Genomic DNA, 11,031 nt, shown 5'->3' with positions numbered 1-11,031 from the left:
CCACTGCTAGCCTGTTCTCTCACCCTCCTGGCCTCTCCACTGCTAGCCTGTTCTCTCACGCTCCTAGCCTCTCCACTGCTAGCTTGTTCTCTCTCTCCTAGCCTCTCCACTGCTAGCCTGTTCTCTCACGCTCCTAGCCTCTCCACTGCTAGCCTGTTCTCTCACCCTCCTAGCCTCTCCACTGCTAGCCTGTTCTCTCACTCTCCTAGCCTCTCCACTGCTAGCCTGTTCTCTCACGCTCCTAGCCTCTCCACTGCTAGCCTGTTCTCTCACCCTCCTAGCCTCTCCACTGCTAGCCTGTTCTCTCTCTCTCCTAGCCTCTCCACTGCTAGCCTGTTCTCTCACCCTCCTAGCCTCTCCACTGCTAGCCTGTTCTCTCTCACTCTCCTAGCCTCTCCACTGCCTGCCTGTTCTCTCTCACTCTCCTAGCCTCTCCACTGCTAGCCAGTTCTCTCACCCTCCTAGCCTCTCCACTGCTAGCCTGTTCTCTCTCACGCTCCTAGCCTCTCTACTGCTAGCCTGTTCTCTCACGCTCCTAGCCTCTCCACTGCTAGCCTGTTCTCTCACTCTCCTAGCCTCTCCACTGCTAGCCTGTTCTCTCACTCTCCTAGCCTCTCCACTGCTAGCCTGTTCTCTCTCTCCTAGCCTCTCCACTGCTAGCCTGTTCTCTCTCACTCTCCTAGCCTCTCCACTGCTAGCCTGTTCTCTCTCACTCTCCTAGCCTCTCCACTGCTAGCCTGTTCTCTCTCACGCTCCTAGCCTCTCTACTGCTAGCCTGTTCTCTCACTCTCATAGCCTCTCCACGGCTAGCCTGTTCTCTCTCACCCTCCTAGCCTCTCTACTGCTATCCTGTTCTCTCACGCTCCTAGCCTCTCCACTGCTAGCCTGTTCTCTCACGCTCCTTAGCCTCTCCACTGCTAGCCTGTTCTCTCTCTCACTCTCCTAGCCTCTCCACTGCTAGCCTGTTCTCTCTCACGCTCCTAGCCTCTCTACTGCTAGCCTGTTCTCTCACTCTCCTTAGCCTCTCCACTGCTAGCCTGTTCTCTCACGCTCCTAGCCTCTCCACTGCTGCCCTGTTCTCTCTCTCCAAGCCTCTCCACTGCTAGCCTGTTCTCTCACCCTCCTGGCCTCTCCACTACTAGCCTGTTCTCTCACGCTCCTAGCCTCTCCACTGCTAGCCTGTTCTCTCTCTCCTAGCCTCTCCACTGCTAGCCTGTTCTCTCACGCTCCTCGCCTCTCCACTGCTAGCCTGTTCTCTCGCCCTCCTAGCCTCTCCACTGCTAGCCTGTTCTCTCACTCTCCTAGCCTCTCCACTGCTAGCCTGTTCTCTCACCCTCCTAGCCTCTCCACTGCTAGCCTGTTCTCTCTCACTCTCCTAGCCTCTCCACTGCCTGCCTGTTCTCTCACTATCCTAGCCTCTCCACTGCTAGCCTGTTCTCTCTCATGCTCCTAGCCTCTCCACTGCTAGCCTGTTCTCTCCCCCTCCTAGCCTCTCCACTGCTAGCCTGTTCTCTCACCCTCCTAGCCTCTCCACTGCTAGCCTGTTCTCTCTCACTCTCCTAGCCTCTCCACTGCCTGCCTGTTCTCTCTCACTCTCCTAGCCTCTCCACTGCTAGCCTGTTCTCTCTCACGCTCCTAGCCTCTCCACTGCTAGCCTGTTCTCTCACCCTCCTAGCCTCTCCACTGCTAGCCTGTTCTCTCCCCCTCCTAGCCTCTCTACTGCTAGCCTGTTCTCTCACGCTCCTAGCCTCTCCACTGCTAGCCTGTTCTCTCACTCTCCTAGCCTCTCCACTGCTAGCCTGTTCTCTCACTCTCCTAGCCTCTCCACTGCTAGTCTGTTCTCTCTCTCCTAGCCTCTCCACTGCTAGCCTGTTCTCTCTCACTCTCCTAGCCTCTCCACTGCTAGCCTGTTCTCTCTCATTCTCCTAGCCTCTCCACTGCTAGCCTGTTCTCTCACGCTCCTTAGCCTCTCCACTGCTAGCCTGTTCTCTCTCTCACTCTCCTAGCCTCTCCACTGCTAGCCTGTTCTCTCTCACGGTCCTAGCCTCTCCACTGCTGCCCTGTTCTCTCTCTCCAAGCCTCTCCACTGCTAGCCTGTTCTCTCACTCTCCTAGCCTCTCCACTGCTAGCCTGTTCTCTCACCCTCTCCTAGCCTCTCCACTGCTAGCCTGTTCTCTCACCCTCTCCTAGCCTCTCCACTGCTAGCCTGTTCTCTCTCACTCTCCTAGCCTCTCCACTGCTCGCCTGTTCTCTCTCTCTCTCCTAGCCTCTCCACTGCTAGCCTGTTCTCTCTCACGCTCCTAGCCTCTCCACTGCTAGCCTGTGCTCTCACCCTCCTGGCCTCTCCACTGCTAGCCTGTTCTCTCACGCTCCTAGCCTCTCCACTGCTAGCCTATTCTCTCTCTCCTAGCCTCTCTACTGCTAGCCTGTTCTCTTACGCTCCTAGCCACTCCACTGCTAGCCTATTCTCTCACCCTCCTTAGCCTCTCCACTGCTAGCCTGTTCTCTCTCACTCTCCTAGCCTCTCCACTGCTAGCCTGTTCTCTCTCACGCTCCTAGCCTCTCTACTGCTAGCCTGTTCTCTCACTCTCCTTAGCCTCTCCACTGCTAGCCTGTTCTCTCTCTCACTCTCCTAGCCTCTCCACTGCTAGCCTGTTCTCTCTCACGCTCCTAGCCTCTCTACTGCTAGCCTGTTCTCTCACTCTCCTTAGCCTCTCCACTGCTAGCCTGTTCTCTCACGCTCCTAGCCTCTCCACTGCTAGCCTGTTCTCTCTCACGCTCCTAGCCTCTCCACTGCTGCCCTGTTCTCTCTCTCCAAGCCTCTCCACTGCTAGCCTGTTCTCTCACTCTCCAAGCCTCTCCACTGCTAGCCTGTTCTCTCACCCTCTCCTAGCCTCTCCACTGCTAGCCTGTTCTCTCACCCTCTCCTAGCCTCTCCACTGCTAGCCTGTTCTCTCTCCCTCTCCTAGCCTCTCCACTGCTCGCCTGCTCTCTCTCTCTCCTAGCCTCTCCACTGCTAGCCTGTTCTCTCTCACGCTCCTAGCCTCTCCACTGCTAGCCTGTTCTCTCACCCTCCTGGCCTCTCCACTGCTAGCCTGTTCTCTCACGCTCCTAGCCTCTCCACTGCTAGCCTGTTCTCTCACCCTCCTAGCCTCTCCACTGCTAGCCTGTTCTCTCACTCTCCTAGCCTCTCCACTGCTAGCCTGTTCTCTCACCCTCCTAGCCTCTCCACTGCTAGCCTGTTCTCTCACCTTCCTAGCCTCTCCACTGCTAGCCTGTTCTCTCTCACGCTCCTAGCCTCTCTACTGCTAGCCTGTTCTCTCACGCTCCTAGCCTCTTCACTGCTAGCCTGTTCTCTCACTCTCCTAGCCTCTCCACTGCTAGCCTGTTCTCTCACTCTCCTAGCCTCTCCACTGCTAGCCTGTTCTCTCACTCTCCTAGCCTCTCCACTGCTAGCCTGTTCTCTCACTCTCCTAGCCTCTCCACTGCTAGCCTGTTCTCTCTCTCCTAGCCTCTCCACTGCTAGCCTGTTCTCTCTCACGCTCCTAGCCTCTCCACTGCTAGCCTGTTCTCTCACCCTCCTAGCCTCTCCACTGCTAGCCTGTTCTCTCTCACGCTCCTAGCCTCTCTACTGCTAGCCTGTTCTCTCACGCTCCTAGCCTCTCCACTGCTAGCCTGTTCTCTCACTCTCCTAGCCTCTCCACTGCTAGCCTGTTCTCTCACTCTCCTAGCCTCTCCACTGCTAGTCTGTTCTCTCTCTCCTAGCCTCTCCACTGCTAGCCTGTTCTCTCTCACTCTCCTAGCCTCTCCACTGCTAGCCTGTTCTCTCTCATTCTCCTAGCCTCTCCACTGCTAGCCTGTTCTCTCACGCTCCTTAGCCTCTCCACTGCTAGCCTGTTCTCTCTCTCACTCTCCTAGCCTCTCCACTGCTAGCCTGTTCTCTCTCACGGTCCTAGCCTCTCCACTGCTGCCCTGTTCTCTCTCTCCAAGCCTCTCCACTGCTAGCCTGTTCTCTCACTCTCCTAGCCTCTCCACTGCTAGCCTGTTCTCTCACCCTCTCCTAGCCTCTCCACTGCTAGCCTGTTCTCTCACCCTCTCCTAGCCTCTCCACTGCTAGCCTGTTCTCTCTCTCTCTCCTAGCCTCTCCACTGCTAGCCTGTTCTCTCTCACGCTCCTAGCCTCTCCACTGCTAGCCTGTGCTCTCACCCTCCTGGCCTCTCCACTGCTAGCCTGTTCTCTCACGCTCCTAGCCTCTCCACTGCTAGCCTATTCTCTCTCTCCTAGCCTCTCTACTGCTAGCCTGTTCTCTCACGCTCCTAGCCACTCCACTGCTAGCCTATTCTCTCACCCTCCTTAGCCTCTCCACTGCTAGCCTGTTCTCTTTGACTCTCCTAGCCTCTCCACTGCTAGCCTGTTCTCTCACACTCCTTAGCCTCTCCACTGCTAGCCTGTTCTCTCTCTCACACTCCTTAGCCTCTCCACTGCTAGCCTGTTCTCTCTCTCACTCTCCTAGCCTCTCCACTGCTAGCCTGTTCTCTCTCACGCTCCTAGCCTCTCTACTGCTAGCCTGTTCTCTCACTCTCCTTAGCCTCTCCACTGCTAGCCTGTTCTCTCACGCTCCTAGCCTCTCCACTGCTAGCCTGTTCTCTCTCACGCTCCTAGCCTCTCCACTGCTGCCCTGTTCTCTCTCTCCAAGCCTCTCCACTGCTAGCCTGTTCTCTCACTCTCCTAGCCTCTCCACTGCTAGCCTGTTCTCTCTCCCTCTCCTAGCCTCTCCACTGCTAGCCTGTTCTCTCTCCCTCTCCTAGCCTCTCCACTGCTCGCCTGCTCTCTCTCTCTCCTAGCCTCTCCACTGCTAGCCTGTTCTCTCTCACGCTCCTAGCCTCTCCACTGCTAGCCTGTACTCTCACCCTCCTGGCCTCTCCACTGCTAGCCTGTTCTCTCTCACGCTCTTAGCCTCTCTACTGCTAGCCTGTTCTCTCACGCTCCTAGCCTCTTCACTGCTAGCCTGTTCTCTCACTCTCCTAGCCTCTCCACTGCTAGCCTGTTCTCTCACTCTCCTAGCCTCTCCACTGCTAGCCTGTTCTCTCACTCTCCTAGCCTCTCCACTGCTAGCCTGTTCTCTCACTCTCCTAGCCTCTCCACTGCTAGCCTGTTCTCTCTCTCCTAGCCTCTCCACTGCTAGCCTGTTCTCTCTCACTCTCCTAGCCTCTCCACTGCTAGCCTGTTATCTCTCACTCTCCTAGCCTCTCCACTGCTAGCCTGTTCTCTCACGCTCCTAGCCTCTCTACTGCTAGCCTGTTCTCTCACTCTCATAGCCTCTCCACGGCTAGCCTGTTCTCTCTCACCCTCCTAGCCTCTCTACTGCTAGCCTGTTCTCTCACGCTCCTAGCCTCTCCACTGCTAGCCTGTTCTCTCTCTCCTAGCCTCTCCACTGCTAGCCTGTTCTCTCACCCTCCTAGCCTCTCCACTGCTAGCCTGTTCTCTCACTCTCCTAGCCTCTCCACTGCTAGCCTGTTCTCTCACGCTCCTAGCCTCTCCACTGCTAGCCTGTTCTCTCACCCTCCTAGCCTCTCCACTGCTAGCCTGTTCTCTCACGCTCCTAGCCTCTCCACTGCTAGCCTGTTCTCTCACGCTCCTAGCCTCTCCACTGCTAGCCTGTTCTCTCTCACGCTCCTAGCCTCTCCACTGCTGCCCTGTTCTCTCTCTCCAAGCCTCTCCACTGCTAGCCTGTTCTCTCACTCTCCTAGCCTCTCCACTGCTAGCCTGTTCTCTCACCCCCTCTCCTAGCCTCTCCACTGCTAGCCTGTTCTCTCTCACTCTTCTAGCCTCTACACTGCTAGCCTGTTCTCTCACGCTCCTTAGCCTCTCCACTGCTAGCCTGTTCTCTCACGCTCCTAGCCTCTCCACTGCTAGCCTGTTCTCTCACCCTCCTAGCCTCTCCACTGCTAGCCTGTTCTCTCACGCTCCTAGCCTCTCCACTGCTAGCCTGTTCTCTCACCCTCCTAGCCTCTCCACTGCTAGCCTGTTCTCTCTCACTCTCCTAGCCTCTCCACTGCTAGCCTGTTCTCTCACCCTCCTAGCCTCTCCACTGCTAGCCTGTTCTCTCTCACTCTCCTAGCCTCTCCACTGCCTGCCTGTTCTCTCTCACTCTCCTAGCCTCTCCACTGCTAGCCAGTTCTCTCTCACGCTCCTAGCCTCTCCACTGCTAGCCTGTTCTCTCACGCTCCTAGCCTCTCCACTGCTAGCCTGTTCTCTCTCACGCTCCTAGCCTCTCCACTGCTGCCCTGTTCTCTCTCTCCAAGCCGCTCCACTGCTAGCCTGTTCTCTCACTCTCCTAGCCTCTCCACTGCTAGCCTGTTCTCTCACCCTCTCCTAGCCTCTCCACTGCTAGCCTGTTCTCTCACCCTCTCCTAGCCTCTCCACTGCTAGCTTGTTCTCTCTCACTCTCCTAGCCTCTCCACTGCTAGCCTGTTCTTTCTCACTCTTCTAGCCTCTCCACTGCTAGCCTGTTCTCTCACGCTCCTTAGCCTCTCCACTGTTAGCCTGTTCTCTCTCACTCTCCTAGCCTCTCCACTGCTAGCCTGTTCTCTCTCACGCTCCTAGCCTCTCTACTGATAGCCTGTTCTCTCACTCTCCTTAGCCTCTCCACTGCTAGCCTGTTCTCTCACGCTCCTAGCCTCTCCACTGCTAGCCTGTTCTCTCTCACGCTCCTAGCCTCTCCACTGCTGCCCTGTTCTCTCTCTCCAAGCCTCTCCACTGCTAGCCTGTTCTCTCACTCTCCTAGCCTCTCTACTGCTAGCCTGTTCTCTCACCCTCTCCTAGCCTCTCCACTGCTAGCCTGTTCTCTCTCACTCTCCTAGCCTCTCCACTGCTCGCCTGTTCTCTCTCTCTCTCCTAGCCTCTCTACTGCTAGCCTGTTCTCTCTCACGCTCCTAGCCTCTCCACTGCTAGCCTGTTCTCTCACCCTCCTGGCCTCTCCACTGCTAGCCTGTTCTCTCACGCTCCTAGCCTCTCCACTGCTAGCCTATTCTCTCTCTCCTAGCCTCTCTACTGCTAGCCTGTTCTCTCACGCTCCTAGCCACTCCACTGCTAGCCTGTTCTCTCACCCTCCTAGCCTCTCCACTGCTTGCCTGTTGTCTCACTCTCCTAGCCTCTCCACTGCTAGCCTGTTCTTTCACACTCCTTAGCCTCTCCACTGCTAGCCTGTTCTCTCTCTCACTCTCCTAGCCTCTCCACTGCTAGCCTGTTCTCTCTCACACTCCTAGCCTCTCTACTGCTAGCCTGTTCTCTCACTCTCCTTAGCCTCTCCACTGCTAGCCTGTTCTCTCACGCTCCTAGCCTCTCCACTGCTAGCCTGTTCTCTCTCACGCTCCTAGCCTCTCCACTGCTGCCCTGTTCTCTCTCTCCAAGCCTCTCCACTGCTAGCCTGTTCTCTCACTCTCCTAGCCTCTCCACTGCTAGCCTGTTCTCTCACCCTCTCCTAGCCTCTCCACTGCTAGCCTGTTTTCTCACCCTCTCCTAGCCTCTCCACTGCTAGCCTGTTCTCTCTCACTCTCCTAGCCTCTCCACTGCTCGCCTGTTCTCTCTCTCTCTCCTAGCCTCTCCACTGCTAGCCTGTTCTCTCTCACGCTCCTAGCCTCTCCACTGCTAGCCTGTTCTCTCACCCTCCTGGCCTCTCCACTGCTAGCCTGTTCTCTCACGCTCCTAGCCTCTCCACTGCTAGCTTGTTCTCTCTCTCCTAGCCTCTCCACTGCTAGCCTGTTCTCTCACGCTCCTAGCCTCTCCACTGCTAGCCTGTTCTCTCACCCTCCTAGCCTCTCCACTGCTAGCCTGTTCTCTCACTCTCCTAGCCTCTCCACTGCTAGCCTGTTCTCTCACGCTCCTAGCCTCTCCACTGCTAGCCTGTTCTCTCACCCTCCTAGCCTCTCCACTGCTAGCCTCTTCTCTCTCTCTCCTAGCCTCTCCACTGCTAGCCTGTTCTCTCACCCTCCTAGCCTCTCCACTGCTAGCCTGTTCTCTCTCACTCTCCTAGCCTCTCCACTGCCTGCCTGTTCTCTCTCACTCTCCTAGCCTCTCCACTGCTAGCCAGTTCTCTCACCCTCCTAGCCTCTCCACTGCTAGCCTGTTCTCTCTCACGCTCCTAGCCTCTCTACTGCTAGCCTGTTCTCTCACGCTCCTAGCCTCTCCACTGCTAGCCTGTTCTCTCACTCTCCTAGCCTCTCCACTGCTAGCCTGTTCTCTCACTCTCCTAGCCTCTCCACTGCTAGCCTGTTCTCTCTCTCCTAGCCTCTCCACTGCTAGCCTGTTCTCTCTCACTCTCCTAGCCTCTCCACTGCTAGCCTGTTCTCTCTCACTCTCCTAGCCTCTCCACTGCTAGCCTGTTCTCTCTCACGCTCCTAGCCTCTCTACTGCTAGCCTGTTCTCTCACTCTCATAACCTCTCAACGGCTAGCCTGTTCTCTCTCACCCTCCTAGCCTCTCTACTGCTATCCTGTTCTCTCACGCTCCTAGCCTCTCCACTGCTAGCCTGTTCTCTCTCTCACTCTCCTAGCCTCTCCACTGCTAGCCTGTTCTCTCTCACGCTCCTAGCCTCTCTACTGCTAGCCTGTTCTCTCACTCTCCTTAGCCTCTCCACTGCTAGCCTGTTCTCTCACGCTCCTAGCCTCTCCACTGCTGCCCTGTTCTCTCTCTCCAAGCCTCTCCACTGCTAGCCTGTTCTCTCACCCTCCTGGCCTCTCCACTACTAGCCTGTTCTCTCACGCTCCTAGCCTCTCCACTGCTAGCCTGTTCTCTCTCTCCTAGCCTCTCCACTGCTAGCCTGTTCTCTCACGCTCCTCGCCTCTCCACTGCTAGCCTGTTCTCTCACCCTCCTAGCCTCTCCACTGCTAGCCTGTTCTCTCACTCTCCTAGCCTCTCCACTGCTAGCCTGTTCTCTCACCCTCCTAGCCTCTCCACTGCTAGCCTGTTCTCTCTCACTCTCCTAGCCTCTCCACTGCCTGCCTGTTCTCTCACTCTCCTAGCCTCTCCACTGCTAGCCTGTTCTCTCTCATGCTCCTAGCCTCTCCACTGCTAGCCTGTTCTCTCCCCCTCCTAGCCTCTCCACTGCTAGCCTGTTCTCTCACCCTCCTAGCCTCTCCACTGCTAGCCTGTTCTCTCTCACTCTCCTAGCCTCTCCACTGCCTGCCTGTTCTCTCTCACTCTCCTAGCCTCTCCACTGCTAGCCTGTTCTCTCTCACGCTCCTAGCCTCTCCACTGCTAGCCTGTTCTCTCACCCTCCTAGCCTCTCCACTGCTAGCCTGTTCTCTCTCACGCTCCTAGCCTCTCTACTGCTAGCCTGTTCTCTCACGCTCCTAGCCTCTCCACTGCTAGCCTGTTCTCTCACTCTCCTAGCCTCTCCACTGCTAGCCTGTTCTCTCACTCTCCTAGCCTCTCCACTGCTAGTCTGTTCTCTCTCTCCTAGCCTCTCCACTGCTAGCCTGTTCTCTCTCACTCTCCTAGCCTCTCCACTGCTAGCCTGTTCTCTCTCATTCTCCTAGCCTCTCCACTGCTAGCCTGTTCTCTCACGCTCCTTAGCCTCTCCACTGCTAGCCTGTTCTCTCACGCTCCTAGCCTCTCCACTGCTAGCCTGTTCTCTCTCACGCTCCTAGCCTCTCCACTGCTGCCCTGTTCTCTCTCTCCAAGCCGCTCCACTGCTAGCCTGTTCTCTCACTCTCCTAGCCTCTCCACTGCTAGCCTGTTCTCTCACCCTCTCCTAGCCTCTCCACTGCTAGCCTGTTCTCTCACCCTCTCCTAGCCTCTCCACTGCTAGCTTGTTCTCTCTCACTCTCCTAGCCTCTCCACTGCTAGCCTGTTCTTTCTCACTCTTCTAGCCTCTCCACTGCTAGCCTGTTCTCTCACGCTCCTTAGCCTCTCCACTGCTAGCCTGTTCTCTCTCACTCTCCTAGCCTCTCCACTGCTAGCCTGTTCTCTCTCACGCTCCTAGCCTCTCTACTGATAGCCTGTTCTCTCACTCTCCTTAGCCTCTCCACTGCTAGCCTGTTCTCTCACGCTCCTAGCCTCTCCACTGCTAGCCTGTTCTCTCTCACGCTCCTAGCCTCTCCACTGCTGCCCTGTTCTCTCTCTCCAAGCCTCTCCACTGCTAGCCTGTTCTCTCACTCTCCTAGCCTCTCTACTGCTAGCCTGTTCTCTCACCCTCTCCTAGCCTCTCCACTGCTAGCCTGTTCTCTCACCCTCTCCTAGCCTCTCCACTGCTAGCCTGTTCTCTCTCACTCTCCTAGCCTCTCCACTGCTCGCCTGTTCTCTCTCACTCTCCTAGCCTCTCCACTGCTCGCCTGTTCTCTCTCTCTCTCCTAGCCTCTCTACTGCTAGCCTGTTCTCTCTCACGCTCCTAGCCTCTCCACTGCTAGCCTGTTCTCTCACCCTCCTGGCCTCTCCACTGCTAGCCTGTTCTCTCACGCTCCTAGCCTCTCCACTGCTAGCCTATTCTCTCTCTCCTAGCCTCTCTACTGCTAGCCTGTTCTCTCACGCTCCTAGCCACTCCACTGCTAGCCTGTTCTCTCACCCTCCTAGCCTCTCCACTGCTTGCCTGTTGTCTCACTCTCCTAGCCTCTCCACTGCTAGCCTGTTCTTTCACACTCCTTAGCCTCTCCACTGCTAGCCTGTTCTCTCTCTCACTCTCCTAGCCTCTCCACTGCTAGCCTGTTCTCTCTCACACTCCTAGCCTCTCTACTGCTAGCCTGTTCTCTCACTCTCCTTAGCCTCTCCACTGCTAGCCTGTTCTCTCACGCTCCTAGCCTCTCCACTGCTAGCCTGTTCTCTCTCACGCTCCTAGCCTCTCCACTGCTGCCCTGTTCTCTCTCTCCAAACCTCTCCACTGCTAGCCTGTTCTCTCACTCTCCTAGCCTCTCCACTGCTAGCCTGTTCTCTCACCCTCTCCTAGCCTCTCCACTGCTAGCCTGTTTTCTCACCCTCTCCTAGCCTCTCCACTGCTAGCCTGTTCTCTCTCACTCTCCTAGCCTCTCCACTGCTC

Source organism: Petromyzon marinus, unplaced genomic scaffold, assembly GCF_048934315.1.
Source record: "Petromyzon marinus isolate PM22_M1 ecotype Great Lakes invasive population unplaced genomic scaffold, UKy_Petmar_22M1.pri1.0 PM_G_Scaffold_68, whole genome shotgun sequence".
Classification (NCBI taxonomy): Eukaryota; Metazoa; Chordata; class Hyperoartia; order Petromyzontiformes; family Petromyzontidae; genus Petromyzon; species Petromyzon marinus.
This window is presented reverse-complemented; position numbering follows the sequence as displayed.